Source organism: Tachypleus tridentatus, chromosome 1, assembly GCF_004210375.1.
Source record: "Tachypleus tridentatus isolate NWPU-2018 chromosome 1, ASM421037v1, whole genome shotgun sequence".
NCBI lineage: Eukaryota > Metazoa > Arthropoda > Merostomata > Xiphosura > Limulidae > Tachypleus > Tachypleus tridentatus.
Genome location: NC_134825.1, coordinates 116,332,338 through 116,349,546, shown reverse-complemented (window position 1 = coordinate 116,349,546; position 17,209 = coordinate 116,332,338). Strand labels below are relative to the sequence as shown.

Genomic DNA, 17,209 nt, shown 5'->3' with positions numbered 1-17,209 from the left:
TTCGGCATTCAGGTGTTGAGACATACGTTAGACTGCTTTGTTTCTGTCCTCAGGTGTTGAGAAATACGTTGGACTGCTGTGTTTCTGTCCTCAGGTGTTGAGACATACGTTAGACTGCTGTGTTTCTGTGTTCAGGTGTTGAGACATACGTTAGACTGCTTTGTTTCTGTCCTCAGGTGTTGAGACATACGTTGGACTGCTGTGTTTCTGTCCTCAGGTGTTGAGACATACGTTAGACTGCTGTGTTTCTGTGTTCAGGTGTTGAGAAATACGTTGGACTGCTGTGTTTCTGTCCTCAGGTGTTGAGACATACGTTGAACTGCTGTGTTTCTGTCCTCAGGTGTTGAGACATACGTTGGACTGCTGTGTTTCTGTGCTCAGATGTTGAGAAATACGTTGGACTGCTGTGTTTCTGTGTTCAGGTGTTGAGAAATACGTTGGACTGCTGTGTTTCTGTCCTCAGATGTTGAGACATACGTTGAACTGCTGTGTTTCTGTGTTCAGGTGTTGAGACATACGTTAGACTGCTGTATTTCTGTGTTCAGGTGTTGAGAAATACGTTGGACTGCTGTGTTTCTGTGCTGTGGTGTTGAGACATACGTTGGACTGCTGTGTTTCTGTGCTCAGGTGTTGAGACATACGTTGGACTGCTGTGTTTCTGTGCTGTGGTGTTGAGACATACGTTGGACTGCTGTGTTTCTGTGCTCAGGTGTTGAGACATACGTTAGACTGCTGTATTTCTGTGTTCAGGTGTTGAGAAATACGTTGGACTGCTGTGTTTCTGTCCTCAGATGTTGAGACATACGTTGAACTGCTGTGTTTCTGTGTTCAGGTGTTGAGACATACGTTAGACTGCTGTATTTCTGTGTTCAGGTGTTGAGAAATACGTTGGACTGCTGTGTTTCTGTGCTGTGGTGTTGAGACATACGTTGGACTGCTGTGTTTCTGTGCTCAGGTGTTGAGACATACGTTGGACTGCTGTGTTTCTGTGCTGTGGTGTTGAGACATACGTTGGACTGCTGTGTTTCTGTGCTCAGGTGTTGAGACATACGTTAGACTGCTGTATTTCTGTGTTCAGGTGTTGAGAAATACGTTGGACTGCTGTGTTTCTGTCCTCAGATGTTGAGACATACGTTGAACTGCTGTGTTTCTGTGCTCAGGAGTTGAGACACACGTTAGACTGCTGTGTTTCTGTGCTCAGGTGTTGAGAAATACGTTGGACTGCTGTGTTTCTGTCCTCAGATGTTGAGACATACGTTGAACTGCTGTGTTTCTGTGCTCAGGTGTTGAGATATACGTTAGACTGCTGTGTTTCTGTGCTCAGGTGTCGAGAAATACGTTAGACTGCTTTGTTTCTGTCCTCAGATGTTGAGACATACGTTGGACTGCTGTGTTTCTGTGCTCAGGTGTTGAGACATACGTTGGACTGCTGTGTTTCTGTGCTCAGGTGTTGAGAAATACGTTCGACTGCTGTGTTTCTGTGTTCAGGTGTTGAGAAATACATTGGACTGCTGTGTTTCTGTCCTCAGATGTTGAGACATACGTTGAACTGCTGTGTTTTTGTGTTCAGGTGTTGAGACATACGTTAGACTGCTGTATTTCTGTCCTCAGATGTTGAGACATACGTTGAACTGCTGTGTTTCTGTGCTCAGGTGTTGAGACATACGTTAGACTGCTGTGTTTCTGTGCTCAGGTGTTGAGACATACGTTAGACTGCTTTGTTTCTGTGTTCAGGTGTTGATAAATACGTTGGACTGCTGTGTTTCAGTCCTCAGTTGTTGAACCATACGTTAGACTGCTGTGTTTCTGTGCTCAGGTGTTGAGACATACGTTAGACTGCTTTGTTTCTGTGTTCAGGTGTTGAGACATACGTTAGACTGCTGTGTTTCTGTCCTCAGGTGTTGAGATATACGTTAGACTGCTGTGTTTTTGTGCTCAGGTGTCGAGAAATACGTTGGATTGCTGTGTTTCTGTGCTCAGGTGTTGAGAAATACGTTAGACTGCTGTGTTTCTGTGCTCAGGTGTTGAGAAATACGTTGGACTGCTGTGTTTCTGTTCTCAGGTGTTGAGACACACGTTAGACTGCTTTGTTTCTGTGTTCAGGTGTTGAGACATACGTTAGACTGCTGTGTTTCTGTCCTCAGGTGTTGAGATATACGTTAGACTGCTGTGTTTTTGTGCTCAGGTGTCGAGAAATACGTTGGATTGCTGTGTTTCTGTGCTCAGGTGTTGAGAAATACGTTGGACTGCTGTGTTTCTGTCCTCAGGTGTTGAGACACACGTTAGACTGCTGTATTTCTGTGTTCAGGTGTTGAGAAATACGTTGGACTGCTGTGTTTCTGTGCTGTGGTGTTGAGACATACGTTGGACTGCTGTGTTTCTGTGCTCAGGTGTTGAGACATACGTTGGACTGCTGTGTTTCTGTGCTGTGGTGTTGAGACATACGTTGGACTGCTGTGTTTCTGTGCTCAGGTGTTGAGACATACGTTAGACTGCTGTATTTCTGTGTTCAGGTGTTGAGAAATACGTTGGACTGCTGTGTTTCTGTCCTCAGATGTTGAGACATACGTTGAACTGCTGTGTTTCTGTGCTCAGGAGTTGAGACATACGTTAGACTGCTGTGTTTCTGTGCTCAGGTGTTGAGAAATACGTTGGACTGCTGTGTTTCTGTGCTCAGGTGTTGAGAAATACGTTGAACTGCTGTGTTTCTGTGCTCAGGTGTTGAGATATACGTTGAACTGATTTCCATGATTAATCAGTATTGTTTTTTAAACTGTGTATTTAATAAGTCCAAAACTATGTCTAAAATTCGTGAAAGAGAAATACTGAAAAATTACCTGTATAACAACCAATCATGTAAAAATTACGTGTATATAACAACCAATCATGTAAAAATTACGTGTATATAACAACCAATCTTGTAAAAATTACGTGTATATAACGACCAATCATGTAAAACGTATATGACGAACGACCAAGCATGTGAAACCTTTTCTTTCTATGAAGCAGTTTTTAACGACCCAAACCATATATTGACTGTTCTTCCCTCTTTAAAAGCACAAGAGTTTGACACGTGAACTGTAATTACAAAAACAAAGCCCTTTCCAAAGCATTTTTCGGATCTTTAACCCTAGAATTGTTTCTTGTTAGACACGTGTTAAAAACAATCCATGTGACATGTTTGATTGATCAACTCTTGGATTGTGTTGCAAACAGAAAATTCCAAATGCAATACTAAAAAAAATAACAAAAAACGAAAACAAAAAAGATACCATCTCGATCAATAGGGATTTTTAGGAAGGTTTTTTCTTTAATATAAATAAATTTTTAGTTATCTATTCCTTATGGAACTTAGTGGATTTAAACATCATATTCAGTTTATTTCTTTACGATTAACATTCGAATCCACGTTACACCAAACATGCTCGCCCTTTCAGCCGTGGGGACGTTATAATATGACGGTCAGTCCCACTATTCGTTGGTAAAAGAGTAGCCCAAGAGCTGCCGGTGGGTGGTGATGACTAGCTGCCTTCCCTCTAGTCTTACACTGCTAAATTAGGGACGGCTAGCGCAGATAGCCCTCGAGTAGCTTTGTGTGAAATTCAAAACAAACGAACAAACTACTTAACATCTTAACGTTAACATTTTGAAAATCAAAACTATGGAGGAAAATCTTGTAACTACGTATTTTAACAAAAGGAAAGTGGAAGTTTTTTGTTGATTAATGTTTCTCAGATTTCTGCCTCAGTTTGTGACATGTCTGTTTAATGACGTATATGTATTCATACAAAAACATTTAGAGATACGTGTAGTGAGGAAACGATATCCATTTATCATATGTACTGTCATTCTGAAGGAACCATGCAGAAGAAAAGATCACGCGTACCTCGCCTTAAAATACATTCAATGTTACAATAAATGTTGTGTCATCTCTTAGTTCACTGACACTCACAGAACTGCAAACTTTTCCCTATTAACTCTAACTTGTTTGTGTACAGAGTTATCAGATGTTTTCTGTATATACAAATATATGTGTACAGAGTTATCAGATGTTTCCTGAATATACAAATATATGTGTACAGAGTTATCGGATGTTTCCTGAATATACAGATATATGTGTACAGAGTTATCGGATGTTTCCTGTATATACAAATATATGTGTACAGAGTTATCGGATGTTTCCTGAATATACAAATATATGTGTACAGAGTTATCGGATGTTTCCTGAATATACAGATATATGTGTACAGAGTTCTCAGATGTTTCCTGTATATACCGATATATGTGTACAGAGTTATCAGATGTTTCTTGTATATATACCAATATATGTGTACAGAGTTATCGGATGTTTCCTGAATATACAAATATATGTGTACAGAGTTATCGGATGTTTCCTGAATATACCAATATATGTGTACAGAGTTATCGGATGTTTCCTGAATATACAAATATACGTGTACAGAGTTATCAGATGTTTCCTGAATATACAGATATATGTGTACAGAGTTATCAGATGTTTCCTGTATATACAGATATATGTGTACAGAGTTATCAGATGTTTCCTGAATATACAGATATATGTGTACAGAGTTATCAGATGTTTCCTGTATATACAGATATATGTGTACAGAGTTATCAGATGTTTCCTGTATATACAGATATATGTGTACAGAGTTATCGGATGTTTCCTGAACATACAAATATATGTGTACAGAGTTATCAGATGTTTCCTGTATATACAGATATATGTGTACGGAGTTATCAGATGTTTCCTGTGTATACAAATATATGTGTACAGAGTTATCGGATGTTTCCTGAATATACAAATATATGTGTACAGAGTTATCGGATGTTTCCTGAATATACAGATATATATGTGTACGGAGTTATCAGATGTTTCCTGTATATACAGATATATGTGTACAGAGTTATCAGATGTTTCCTGAATATACAGATATATATGTACAGAGTTATCAGATGTTTCCTGAATATACAGACATGTTTGTACAAAGTGCTTAGAAGTTTTCTGTGTATACCAAAATATTTGTACAGAGATGTTATGTGTTCGTTCCCTGTATAGACTAATTTGTTTGTACAAAGATGTTATCTTTTCGTTCCTTGTATACTCTGATTTTTTGTATAGAGTTAGCAGATGTTCCCTGTACACATACACGTATGTTTGCACAAAAACGATATATATTACATGTTATCAGACGTGATTTTATAGAAATAAGAGTTCTTCTTGTAAATAGACATGGTTGTACAAACACGATAGAAAAATATATTCTCTATAAAAGACGTTTGTACAAAACTGATAAATGCTCTTGTAAATAGACATGTTTGCACAGAGATGACCGAAGCTTCCCTGTGAATAGATATGTTCCTACAGAGCTGGTAAATGTTCCTTATAAAATACATGTTTTCACTAAGATGATCGAAGTTTTCCTCTAAACAAGTAACTTATATAATTATCTTCCTCAGAATCTGTCTTCTTTATTATTATTTCGTATCCTCTTCAACTATACTTCCATTGGTCTCTTTGTTTTCTTAATTGTTTAACTATTGTTAATCTATTTTTAGGTTACCTTTTTCAAATTATCGAATTAATCAGAACGATTCAGGGTATTTATCTCTGCAATTTAATAATTACTCACTTTGAACTTTTAAAGAGGCGTAGATAGAATGATCTCCCAAGTTTTGGAAACCGTTTTGTTATTCCAACTCATTCAAACATGTCATGTGAGTACGGGTCATAGGTCATCGATAAATTCCTTTTTACTCTTCAACCCAGACAAATACATAACATGAAGTCATGATGCGTTTGTTTTGTTTAAGTTTTTGGACATTACCTTGACTGTCAAATTGCCCGCAACACTTTCGTCAGTCCTATTTACGTCAACGGTTTCCTCTCAGACTACACTCAAACACACTTAACAGAAAAGAAACTTTAATTATTATGTTACTTTGGTTTGTTTGGAATTTCGCGCAAAGCTACACGAGAGCTATTTGCGCTAGCCGTTCCATAATTTAACAGTGTAAGGCTAGAGGAAAGACAGCTAGTCATCACCACCCACCTCCAACTCTTGGATTACTCTTTTACCAACGAATATTTGAATTGACCGTAAAATTATAATGCCCCAACGGCTGAAAGGGCGAGCGTGTTTGGTGTGCCTTATTGTGTTAATTATTCATAGAAATCAAATGTTATCGATTATTGTTAAGCTACGATTCTTAGGATTGTTATCTTCATGGTGAATTAAATATTTGTTTAGTGGCGACTACAACTTTTAATTAGATTTCTCATTGTTCCAGTAAAGCCATATTTTATCAAGGAACCAGAAGATGTTCTGATATTATCCAATAAGGATGTGTACTTTGCCTGTCGCGTGGATGGGGACCCTTTTCCCACAGTCACCTGGCGCAGAAGAGATGGGAAAATGCCTGTAGGAAGGTTGGTATGGTACTTTTAGCTGCCTTGATTACAGTGATGAATTCGGGGGTTTACCGAGGGGAATTATCCCCCGGAAGTAGAGTATTTTCCATATTGTCGAACTTAAAACTTAATTCATTCCCCAGATTAACATCCGTTCCCCCGCCGTGGTTCGATCTGGATTAACTATTGCTTAATAGGAGTTTTAGTGACTAAAAAACGGTGTTTTTGGCATATAACAGTCTATAAACTCATATTTGAAACAGTTAGAAAGAACATTTTTCTCTTTGAAGTTTCTCGTTAATAAGAGAAAAATGTTGGATAAAAATTAAACGTAATTCTTTGTTTGTACGGTAACTGAAACATAATCCGTAGGCTTAGCGTGTATATTATATAATTGTAATTAGAATTCAAAAATAGAATTCTTAGTTGAGAATTGTATGACGTAAAAAGCTGCCATATTAAATATTTAAACAAGTAATTAATCATTCAAAAAAAAATTCTATATGTACAAGTGTGGAAATTTTTTGTGTTTTAGAATTTTATGCAAAGCTACACACACAAAGAAAGGAAGCCTAAACATGATCGTTCCTAACTTTGAAATGATAGATCAGACGGAAGGCCACTCGTGAATAGCAATCACTGTTTCTGTCTTATATTCTATTCCAAGTTTTACCACTACTGTTATAGCACACCCATCGCCACAAGGTGCGAAACTTGTTTTGTAACTGTTTTTTTTTTTTTTGCTACGAACCATGAATCCTCAAATTCATATTCCCGGTATGCCGTATTTAGGTCCTACCTCCACAAGGCCTATCTATGTATAAAAACAAAATATGTTAATAACTTCTTAAACAACCATCAGAGGGTGCTTTAATCACTTTGGTGTTGCATTTTAAATACCTATTTTAAGTTATATATTTTTCATTGTTTTGTCAGCTAATTAACTGTATTCAACAATTCAACGCTTTTAAAGTTTTTTATACTTATGTAATTAGAGGTTTTTCAGTATATTGACTTTATTGCCATCTCGTGGCTACTTTCAACACTATAAGCAGAAACAACTAAAATAAAGTTTGATTTTTTATAAGCTATATTATAAAAATGTTCAAGTATAAAGTTATTTATTTATTTTAGTTTGACTATTTTTTTGTTTTAAAAAAATCAATATTATTCTATGATTTCGTTGTTGCGTTTGCTACAAGGTGCTCACTAAAGTAGAAATGAACACATACTGAAAAATAGAATAATATATGCAAAAGATCTAATACTTAAAATGCTTCGTATGAATTAATAATAATTTCATAGGAAAGATAATATAGAATTTTCATATAAAAATACTTAGTTTCTCATGCAAACTAATAATACAGAACTCTTAACTTCATGAAAAAGATATGAATATTCGAAAATACACGACTCGCCTTACGAATCGTCAAGCGCCCTGACCAATGTTGCGTTATTTGCTAACAGGGGTGGGTGTTTTCTTATAACAAAGCCACAGTGGGCTATCTGCGGAGCCTACTGCAGGGAATCGATTTTAGCGTTGTAAAACCTAAGACATACCGCTGTACTAGCGGGGGCCTACTTGCTAACACTAGTCTAGGCTTAGAAAATACAGCGAATAAGTACAATCAGTTATTCATTAAAACTCTTAAAACTGATTTAAAAAAAAAAGAAATTGTGTTGTTCTTTAGTATACTACTATAACATAGGCCTTTGAATAATTTGCCCTTTGGATTTTGACCGGCCAGAATATTTTTATGTTTTTTTGCAGTAAACTAGGTTCTAAAGTCAATTAATTATTTTTTACAGCAAGTTAAAAGTTGTAACCAACTGTCGCCATTTTTTGCATTATTTTGATCTTAACTTTGTTGTCAGAGCTTCTTTATGTTCTAAACTTGGTTATAATATTTAAAGCTACAGGTAATCAATGATGTACTTTATCATTACGAACTTTTAAAAAAAATCACAATTCAATACGTAAAAACAAATAAATAAAACCGGAATGTTCGTTAAATATTCGTTTGTCATTATTTTCTGCGAACTTTCAAAAGTGTGGACTTTTTTTCCCGTTACTTCAGTGTGCTCTTATTCTGACACTTTCAGAGCGCAGATTCAGGAAGATAAAAGTCTGAAGATTTCAAACGTCAGAACTGAGGATGAAGGACTTTACATCTGCGAGGCTGAGAATACGTTTGGCATAGCTTCAGCATCGGCAACTCTAACTGTTCATTGTAAGAAGAAAAATCAAAATATTTTGTTGTTTTGAATTAAGCACAAAGCTACACAATGGGCTATCTGTGCTCTGCCCACCACGGGTATCGAAACCTGGTTTTTAGCGTTGTAAGTCCGCAGACATACCGCTGAGCCACTAGGGAAGGGGGCATCAAAAGATCTGATGTTTTGTATTTTGCCGACGGAAAATAATTATAAAACCTTTTATAGAAGTCTCTGGAATATTACTACATCTTGTAAATTTATGTGACATGGTTTGTGTATATAAACACGGGAATTCTGTGGAATGGGAAACTAAAGTCATAATTAATGGGATTAAACGTGGCTAACACTTGGTTCAAAATGTGTCTGAAGTTATAGGTAAGTAGCTTAACAATGTGTTTAGTAAATAAAGATGGACTTGGACAGAGAAACGGCCACCGCATATTATTTATTGCTGATCATAGTTTCAAATCTCTCATATAAAAACGAAAAAGTATTTTATAAACACGTCGCTTAGATTTTTGAGATTTTCAAATGATATTTAGATCTTCAGTTTAGCCAAAAACATCACTGAAATAAGAAACTGGCGAAAGGCGTAACAGCCAAATGTTCTGGCGCCAGTAGGACTAAGTCGTCAATGTTACAGTGATTTACGCACTAGAATGTTAAACTTTAATTTGGGAAGTACATAAGCAGTATAGCGTTTCACTAACGTTTTAACACATGATGCCTATAACGACAAATCAACACGTCAGGCAAAAAGTGTTGGCTTCGTAGCGACTGGTATTTATTAATATTGTTTTAAAAAGATAAAAAGAAATTGGTTGGGGAAATATATTGTCAATATATTTTACTGTTGAATTATCAAAGTAAAACAAATATTCACTTTTCAACCTACTTCAAGGAAATTGTTTAAAAATAGTTCAAATAAGTTTGTTTGTTTGTTTTGGAATTTCGCACAAAGATACTCGAGGGCTATCTGTGCTAGCCGTCCCTAATTTAGCAGTGTAAGACTAGAGGGAAGGCAGCTAGTCATCACTACCCACCGCCAACTCTTGGGCTACTCTTTTAACAACGAATAGTGGGATTGACCCTCGGATTACGAGTTGAACGCCTTAACACGCTTGGCCATGCCGGGCCCCTCACATTATTAAGAATATTTACCAAAAGTTACTGATGTGAATATCAAAATTCTCTTTCCATTTGTTTTATTAACTCATGAAGTTTATAAGGAGGGTTGAAGTATTATTAACTTTATTTTTTAACATTACTTATGGTTTTAGTAACTTGATAATGAAGTAAACGTACGGATATTTTTTCGTCAAAAATATGTGCACGTTCAAATAATTAACCAAATTGATTCTAGCTTAAGTTATGAGAAAAAAAAATTAAATTTTGATTATTTTTTTTTGCACATTTACCAGAAATTTGGAAACAGTTTCCACGTTGTGAACGACGCTTTAACTTAAGGAGGCTTAATAGGGCTGTACTTACCATTGAGGTGAAAACTGAAAGACAGTTATAATCACCCTGTTTAATGTGCACTTAAGATTACGTTTGCATTTAAGACATTGTTATTATTTTAGCTCCACCATCTTTTGCTGTGAAACCGAAAAATCAACAAGTTGGCCTAAATGGAATTGCCAAATTTGAATGTGTAGCCACTGGAAATCCACCCCCTTCTGTATTTTGGACGAAGGAAGGTAACCAGGTAAGACACAGGTCATAAATGAACCGAACATTAAAAACTTTGCATGTTTCAGCGTGTTCGTTCTTTTATTACCAACCCTTGTTCTATTTGTCTACTGCTGTAAGCATCTTTATTATTACACGATCACAGTTCCAGGTAAGTTATGCTGTGACATGTTACAGCCAAATATTCGTGTTTATGTATATATATATATTTGAATAATTGAATTTCAGGCACTTATGTTCCCTGGCAACTCCTATGGTCGATTTTCCGTAACATCACAAGGAACTCTCGTAATTTCTGGTGTCATCAAAGAAGACAAGGGCTATTACGTATGCTCGGCTTTATCTGTGGTGGAGTCAACAATGACAAAGGCTCACCTCGATGTCACTGGTATGGAATTAAACGTATTTTCCTTGAAAACATAATTTTGTATAAGTTGCCATATTCCAAAAAACAGTTTGGCATGTACATAAGAATAAATTTTTAATTTAAAAACAACAACATCGTAACAAACGGAAGTTAGAAATATTATCTTTGTGTTCAACAATTTATTGGGTATTTCTGGTACTAATAAGATTTTGAACTCGTTAAAGAAGCGTATTTCCTGATCTGTATGCCTACCTATAAATATTCGTACAACGTTAAGAATAAGTTGAAATTATTTAAGTGTTACCTTGCTAGAACTTTCAAGTGTTACTGAAGTGTTACCTTGCTAGAACTTTCAAGTGTTACTCACACTTCAATAATGAGTATATAAATGATAAAAAATAGAAGTATGAACCAATTTTAAGTTTCAGAATTACTAACTGAATGTTGTATATCTTGGTTCGTATGATTGTACTATTCTCCATTTTGAAATTTCTAGTTATAAATAACCTCTCAAATAACTTGAATGTTTTTATTTAGAACGACTGGATGTTTTTGTTTTTTTAAAGATAACTATGATTATATATTTATAGCTGTGGCTGATCTTCCTCCTCCAATCATTCGGTTGGGACCCGCTAACCAAACATTACCTCAGAATACCATGGCCATATTGCCATGTGAAGCTGCAGGGGTTCCACCTCCTATTGTCCAGTGGATTTTTAAGTCAGCTGCTATTGACATTAACAATCCAAGATTTTCTATTTTAGACAGTGGGACTCTACAAATTGATGGTTAGTATATCATGAGATAACCATTTATAATGTTCTTTATGCATTGTAGATTACACAGTTCTCTCACCACCTAAACACCCAATCGCATAAGTTATGTTTTTAAAACAATGAAAGTGTGGACATCTGCAGAATTTATTCCATATGGGGACAAGCCCCCAACCTAGAAACACGGGGAACATCATTGTTTAAACATTAGATGCCCGACGTATTGTGAACCTTATTAGGATGTTGTAATGACCAGAAGATGATGGAACTGAGGTGGTTGTCATCAACAAATTTGGAAAGAAGAAAAGAATACAACAATTTTTATTTTATAGTAACTATCGCAGAGAGCACTCCATTACCTTGAATGTGATGGTCTGACTGATTATGTGTTATCATGGAAACCTAATATCATCGTTTATATTTAAATGTTATTTGCCAATTCATGTTTTAAATAAATTCAAATAAATTTTCTTCTGAAATTCCAGGGGTGTTAATGACCCCTCTTGTCCCATTCTGTTGACGTTTGTGGATGTAGACAGTAGCCACTTCTTTTGTAATTGTTTGTAACTGAAGATCAGTTCTGTAGTGATAGAGTTTTTCAAAGTGTACTTTAATGAGGTTGGCAAATTTCAAGTTGAATTTGTCAAATATATCAAATTAGTTTTTTTGCTATTGTAATCACTCGCAGATAAAAATCGAAGTTTTTATATAACACAATTTGCATGTTACCTCTTGTTTCCCAAGATATAAGTGTAAAGAAATACATTTCTAAGGGGTTTTCTGAAGTTTTATCTCGCCAAGAACGTTTTTAGGCTCATATGAATGTGACAGTTTCTGCAAGTAACATGACAACTCCACTGCACTAATGGTGACATTTCTATAGAAACTATATTTATTTTTAATAAATGTTTCATTTCAGCATTTATTTGATAACACTGTACCATTACATGTTTATTTGTGGCCAGGCAGATAGAATGATCAACTTGTAACCCATGGGTCATGGGTTCAAAATCAACTGCTTTTATAGTCACCTTTTTAACAGTAGAAGCGTTATAATGTGATCAACAATTTCATTGTTTTTTGGTAAAGAAGAGTTGGTAGTGGATGGTTTTTAGTCTATCATTTTAAAATGAGGGACTGCTAGCATAGATAGTCTTTAAATAGTTTTATGTGAAATTCAAAAAACAAAGAAACGTTTGTAGAATGGCAAAACATTCTAACATGTTCTTTTAAAATATCAAGTATTATTTTTATCCAGTGATAAATTTACGAATGTGTGTGCATGTGTAGCACATTCTGTGACCTTTAAATGTGAAGTTTTGCCAAACCTTACAACACTTATTAAACTATTATGGTTTGAAATAAGTTGTTAATTAAATTGCTTCAAAGTGGCAAAAAATGAAAATCCCCATCTTCAAGTAATTAAATATAAATATTTAAAAATATTCAAAAGAATATTCTTAAATTTTCTATTAGATATTAAGCTTTTTAATAAGTATGAATTACACAATATTGCCGTATGACACACATGTTATAGACCTGACCAAACGTATCCTTGATGTTTTAGACCTCCAGCCACTCGACTCTGGGATGTACACATGTACTGCTTCTAGTAAAAGTGGGGAGACATCTTGGAGTGCCTCTTTGTCTGTTGAATGTAAGTAACATGAACATGAATTTCTATACTAAAGATGGCTGGTATGGCCATTAAAACATTAATTAAAATAAAGTACAGAACAACATTTTGACCTTCACAGGTCATCTTCAAGTTAACAAAAAGAGTTTGCAAATGCTTTTCTGTACTCTATATCAATTAAACTTTTAAAACCCATACCAGCCATCTTTAGAATACATTTTTCCTTCAAGTGGGAGCCCGGCATGGCCAAGCATGTTAAGGCATGCGACTCGTAATCCGAGGGTCGCGGGTTCGCATCCCAGTTGCGCCAAACATGCTCGCCCTTTCAGCCGTGAGGACGTTATAATGTGATGGTTAATCCCACTATTTGTTGGTAAAAGAGTAGCCCAAGAGTTGGCGGTGGGTGGTGATGACCAGCTGCCTTCCCTCTAGTCTTACACTGCTAAATTAGGGACAGCTAGTACAGATAGCCTTTGAGTAGCTTTGTGCGAAATTCCAAAACAAACAAACCTTCAAGTGGGTTTCATGAAATTTGAAGAATTTATCCCCACCAGGCCTTGTTGTTACAAAATATTATGGGATGATTGAGTTACTAAATATTTTTTAAAGTTTTTACCATGGAACAGATAAAAAAAATCCAGATCCTGTTAAACTTATTGGTAAATATGATGGTAAATTATTATAAGTTATAAAACTGTTTAAAAAAACTGGAATTTTTTTAAATTTGTCTTCTGAAGCAAATAATGATTTCTAAAGGTATTAATATAAGTTAAGGATTGTATAAATAAGCCAATTACTAAAATATTGGTAAGTCTTCGGGTAACGGGATGTTCCAGAAGATTGGATAGTGGCTAATGTTGTATGTGTTTTTCAGAAAAGTGATAAGCATTGTAGATGTAATTATGGGACAATTGACTTTATTTTTATGGTGGTAAATGTTTTGGAGAGACTGATTAAAAATGCTTTGAAAAGCTATTTAACAGAGCTTACAAACTTGTCTTATGAATGTTTTTACCTTCTTCAAAGACATTGTTACTCATATTATGGTGATGGTATGGATTTGGCATACCTAAATTTTCAAAGGCTTTTGGCAAAGTGCAATATAAAGTTCTATTAATGAAGAAAGTTATCTCTGTGGGTATGGAGGATAAGTTAATCCAATGGATTAGTGGGTAATAATAGGAGAGGAAATAGAGAACTGTAATAAAGAATTTCATAAGTTTGGTCTAATTGGATTGTACTTGCAAATGGGTGTACCTCAGGGTTCGAACCCTTACTGTTCTCAGTATACAAGAACGGTATGGATAAGGGAACAGTCAGTTTACTAATGATATTAGTTTTGTGTGTAGTTGACTCTGAGGAAGATGTTTTTATTTTTTTGCAGATGGATTTTTATCATTTGGTACCACATTGGTGCAAATTAACTCTATAGTGTTAAGGAAGAAAGGGATATTTATTGTTTCGTCTGATTGGTTTATTAAGTTTTTTTCTAGATGTTGTAGTGTTGCTAATTTGAAAGCGAGTAGTATTTTGAGTTGTACCTACAAAAATACTGAATAGAAATCGAAGAAGTTTATCATTTAGCTGAACAAATCTCAGTTTATACCTCACTTAGAGTACTGTGTTCAGTCTTTGGTTTAAGAAGGACAGCAAGTTGTTGGAAATGTTTCAAAGGAGGAACTACTAGGCTGATCCCTCTGGTGGAGAAGCCAAGTTCATTTGAATTATTTTCTCTTCAAAAAGAACAATTAGAGCGTAACTTGTTGAATAGTTTAAAATTATAGAGGGAGTAGATAGAACTGATGTATTTTCTTTTATCATGTTTAGTGGTAAAAATGTGAGGATTAGGGGACAGAAGTTTAACCTTTGACATCATGAAAGAAGGTTATACATCAGGGAATTTTATTTTATTTTATTTTCTTGCACAGAATAGTTATTTTTTGAAACTGATTGCCTTTAGATGTGTAGTATTTATGACTGGATTGGGAGGGTCAGCTGAGTGCTTGATGAGCACTTGGAGAGTTAGCTGACCACTTGGAGAGTCAGCTGACTGCTTGATGAGTACTTGGAGAGTTAGCTGAGTGCTTGATGAGCACTTGGAGAGTTAGCTGACCACTTGGAGAGTCAGCTGACTGCTTGATGAGTACTTGGAGAGTTAGCTGAGTGCTTGATGAGCACTTGGAGAGTTAGCTGACCACTTGGAGAGTCAGCTGACTGCTTGATGAGTACTTGGAGAGTTAGGATAAAGGCAGATGAGTCTTTTGATAAAATGAATGGGATTACCGTGATGGACCAAAGAGTCCTCGTTATCCCTTAAATGTTACGTGTAACTTTTGGAAAAAAAGCCTTTATACAAACCATTCAGTTGCTGTAAGTTAGACAGAGGTAGTTATTTAGTCCTAAATAAACTATAATTGATTCTTGTTTGTTTTTGGTTTTGAATTTCGCACAAAGCTACTCGAGGGCTATCTGTGCTAGCCGTCCCTAATTTAGCAGTGTAAGACTAGAGGGAAGGTAGCTAGTTATCACCACCCACCACCAACTCTTGGGCTACTCTTTTTACCAACGAATAGTGGGATTGACTGCAACATTATAACGCCCCCACGGCTGGGAGGGCGAGCATGTTTGGCGCGAAGGGAATGCGAACCCGCGACCATCAGATTATGAGTCGCACGCCTTAACACGCTTGGCCATGCAGGGCCGTTAGTTGAGAGCAGATGGGTTTAATATGTTTGAAGACCCAGAGGAGATTGATCAATTACCTTAACTTTTGTTTTTATCCATTTCTGATTTTTTTATGTATTCAAATCTATAAGTAACTTTCAGAGTATGAAAATATGTAATGCCAAAGACATTATTTGGACACAGTATGTTTATTTCTTGCATTATAAAATTAGTCTCTGAGATTCACTTTCTCCGGGATGGGTATTTAAAATAAATTGGAGTTTAATGAAATAATAATCAGTGATGTCGAGAAAACCCACTTGTAGAGAAATACATATGTAAAAACGGCTCATTTGGGTTGAGAAAATATTTTACGTAGAGGAGCGAACAACATTTCGACCTTCTTCAGTCATCGTGAACCTGACGATGACCGTATGTACATATATAAATTGGAGTTTGTAATTATTGTTTTTAAGCTCCTCGGAATCCAAATGCCATCTTCCATCGAATGTTTGATTCATCAACCTTCCCTGGTCCTCCTGGCAAACCAACTACAATTAATGTAACTGAAACGGCAGTCACACTAAGATGGCAACGGAGCTCCAAACTTGGTGAATCACCCCTGATTGGATATACAGGTTGGTTTCCTGAAAATTTCTATACATTAAGTTAATTAAAAGATCTTAATCTATTTAAAACATCATATAGACAGAAAAAAAACAATGTGTATTTATTTATTTATTTTGCAACCCAAACCAATGAATACGTTCTGAAATATGTTTGTTATAGGATTGAGATGATTTCTAGATTAGAGGGCAAGGTTAGTCGCGCCCTCTATAAATTTTAAAGTATTAAAATATTTTGAATATTTATTTCACTTCACATTTTATCAATTAATAGTGTACCAACACCATAAAATTATTTTTAAAAAGATGTTACTGTAATTTTAACTGATTTTGTAAAATGGGAAAACTACGTTTAACCTACAGTTAAATATCACAACTATTCAAGTGATAAATACAGTTATGTAGGTAAAAATAGTAGTTTACAGATAAAAACAAGATATGTAAATGAGTTGAAGACTGCCTTTAATTTCTAAATTTGATCATTTTCAAAATATAACTTATAAAACAACGTTATAGTAGCATATCCTTTATTAATGAGGTTTCATTCGTCCTGCTGTGTTCACGTGAATAACCTGCTCTGTGTACGTATAATTCATCATCTTGTGAAATTCGCTCATATATAATGTTATGTCTGACTCGATTATGACTCTCTTAAGGTAACCAAATGTCTCGTCATCTAATTAGCATGAATGGATTAACGATATTCCCACTGTCCCTGTCTGTTATCTAGCGAAACCACAGCGAAGAGATCTTTCTCTCAATGTCCTCCTGTTTTTCACATCTCGTCCACTGTAATAGTTT

The 17,209-nt window shown here is 35.5% G+C and overlaps 1 pseudogene across 1 annotated transcript in view; it reads left to right on the top strand.

The window, feature by feature from the left end:
- Nucleotides 1-17,209, top strand: part of LOC143222259 (roundabout homolog 1-like) — a 199,879-nt pseudogene that overhangs the window by 152,552 nt on the left and 30,118 nt on the right. The window contains exons 4-10 of the transcript XR_013012133.1: nt 6,313-6,451; nt 8,537-8,664; nt 10,234-10,358; nt 10,571-10,730; nt 11,300-11,497; nt 13,050-13,139; nt 16,259-16,420. The product of XR_013012133.1 is annotated as a roundabout homolog 1-like (transcript). The remainder of the gene's footprint in view (nt 1-6,312; nt 6,452-8,536; nt 8,665-10,233; nt 10,359-10,570; nt 10,731-11,299; nt 11,498-13,049; nt 13,140-16,258; nt 16,421-17,209) is intronic.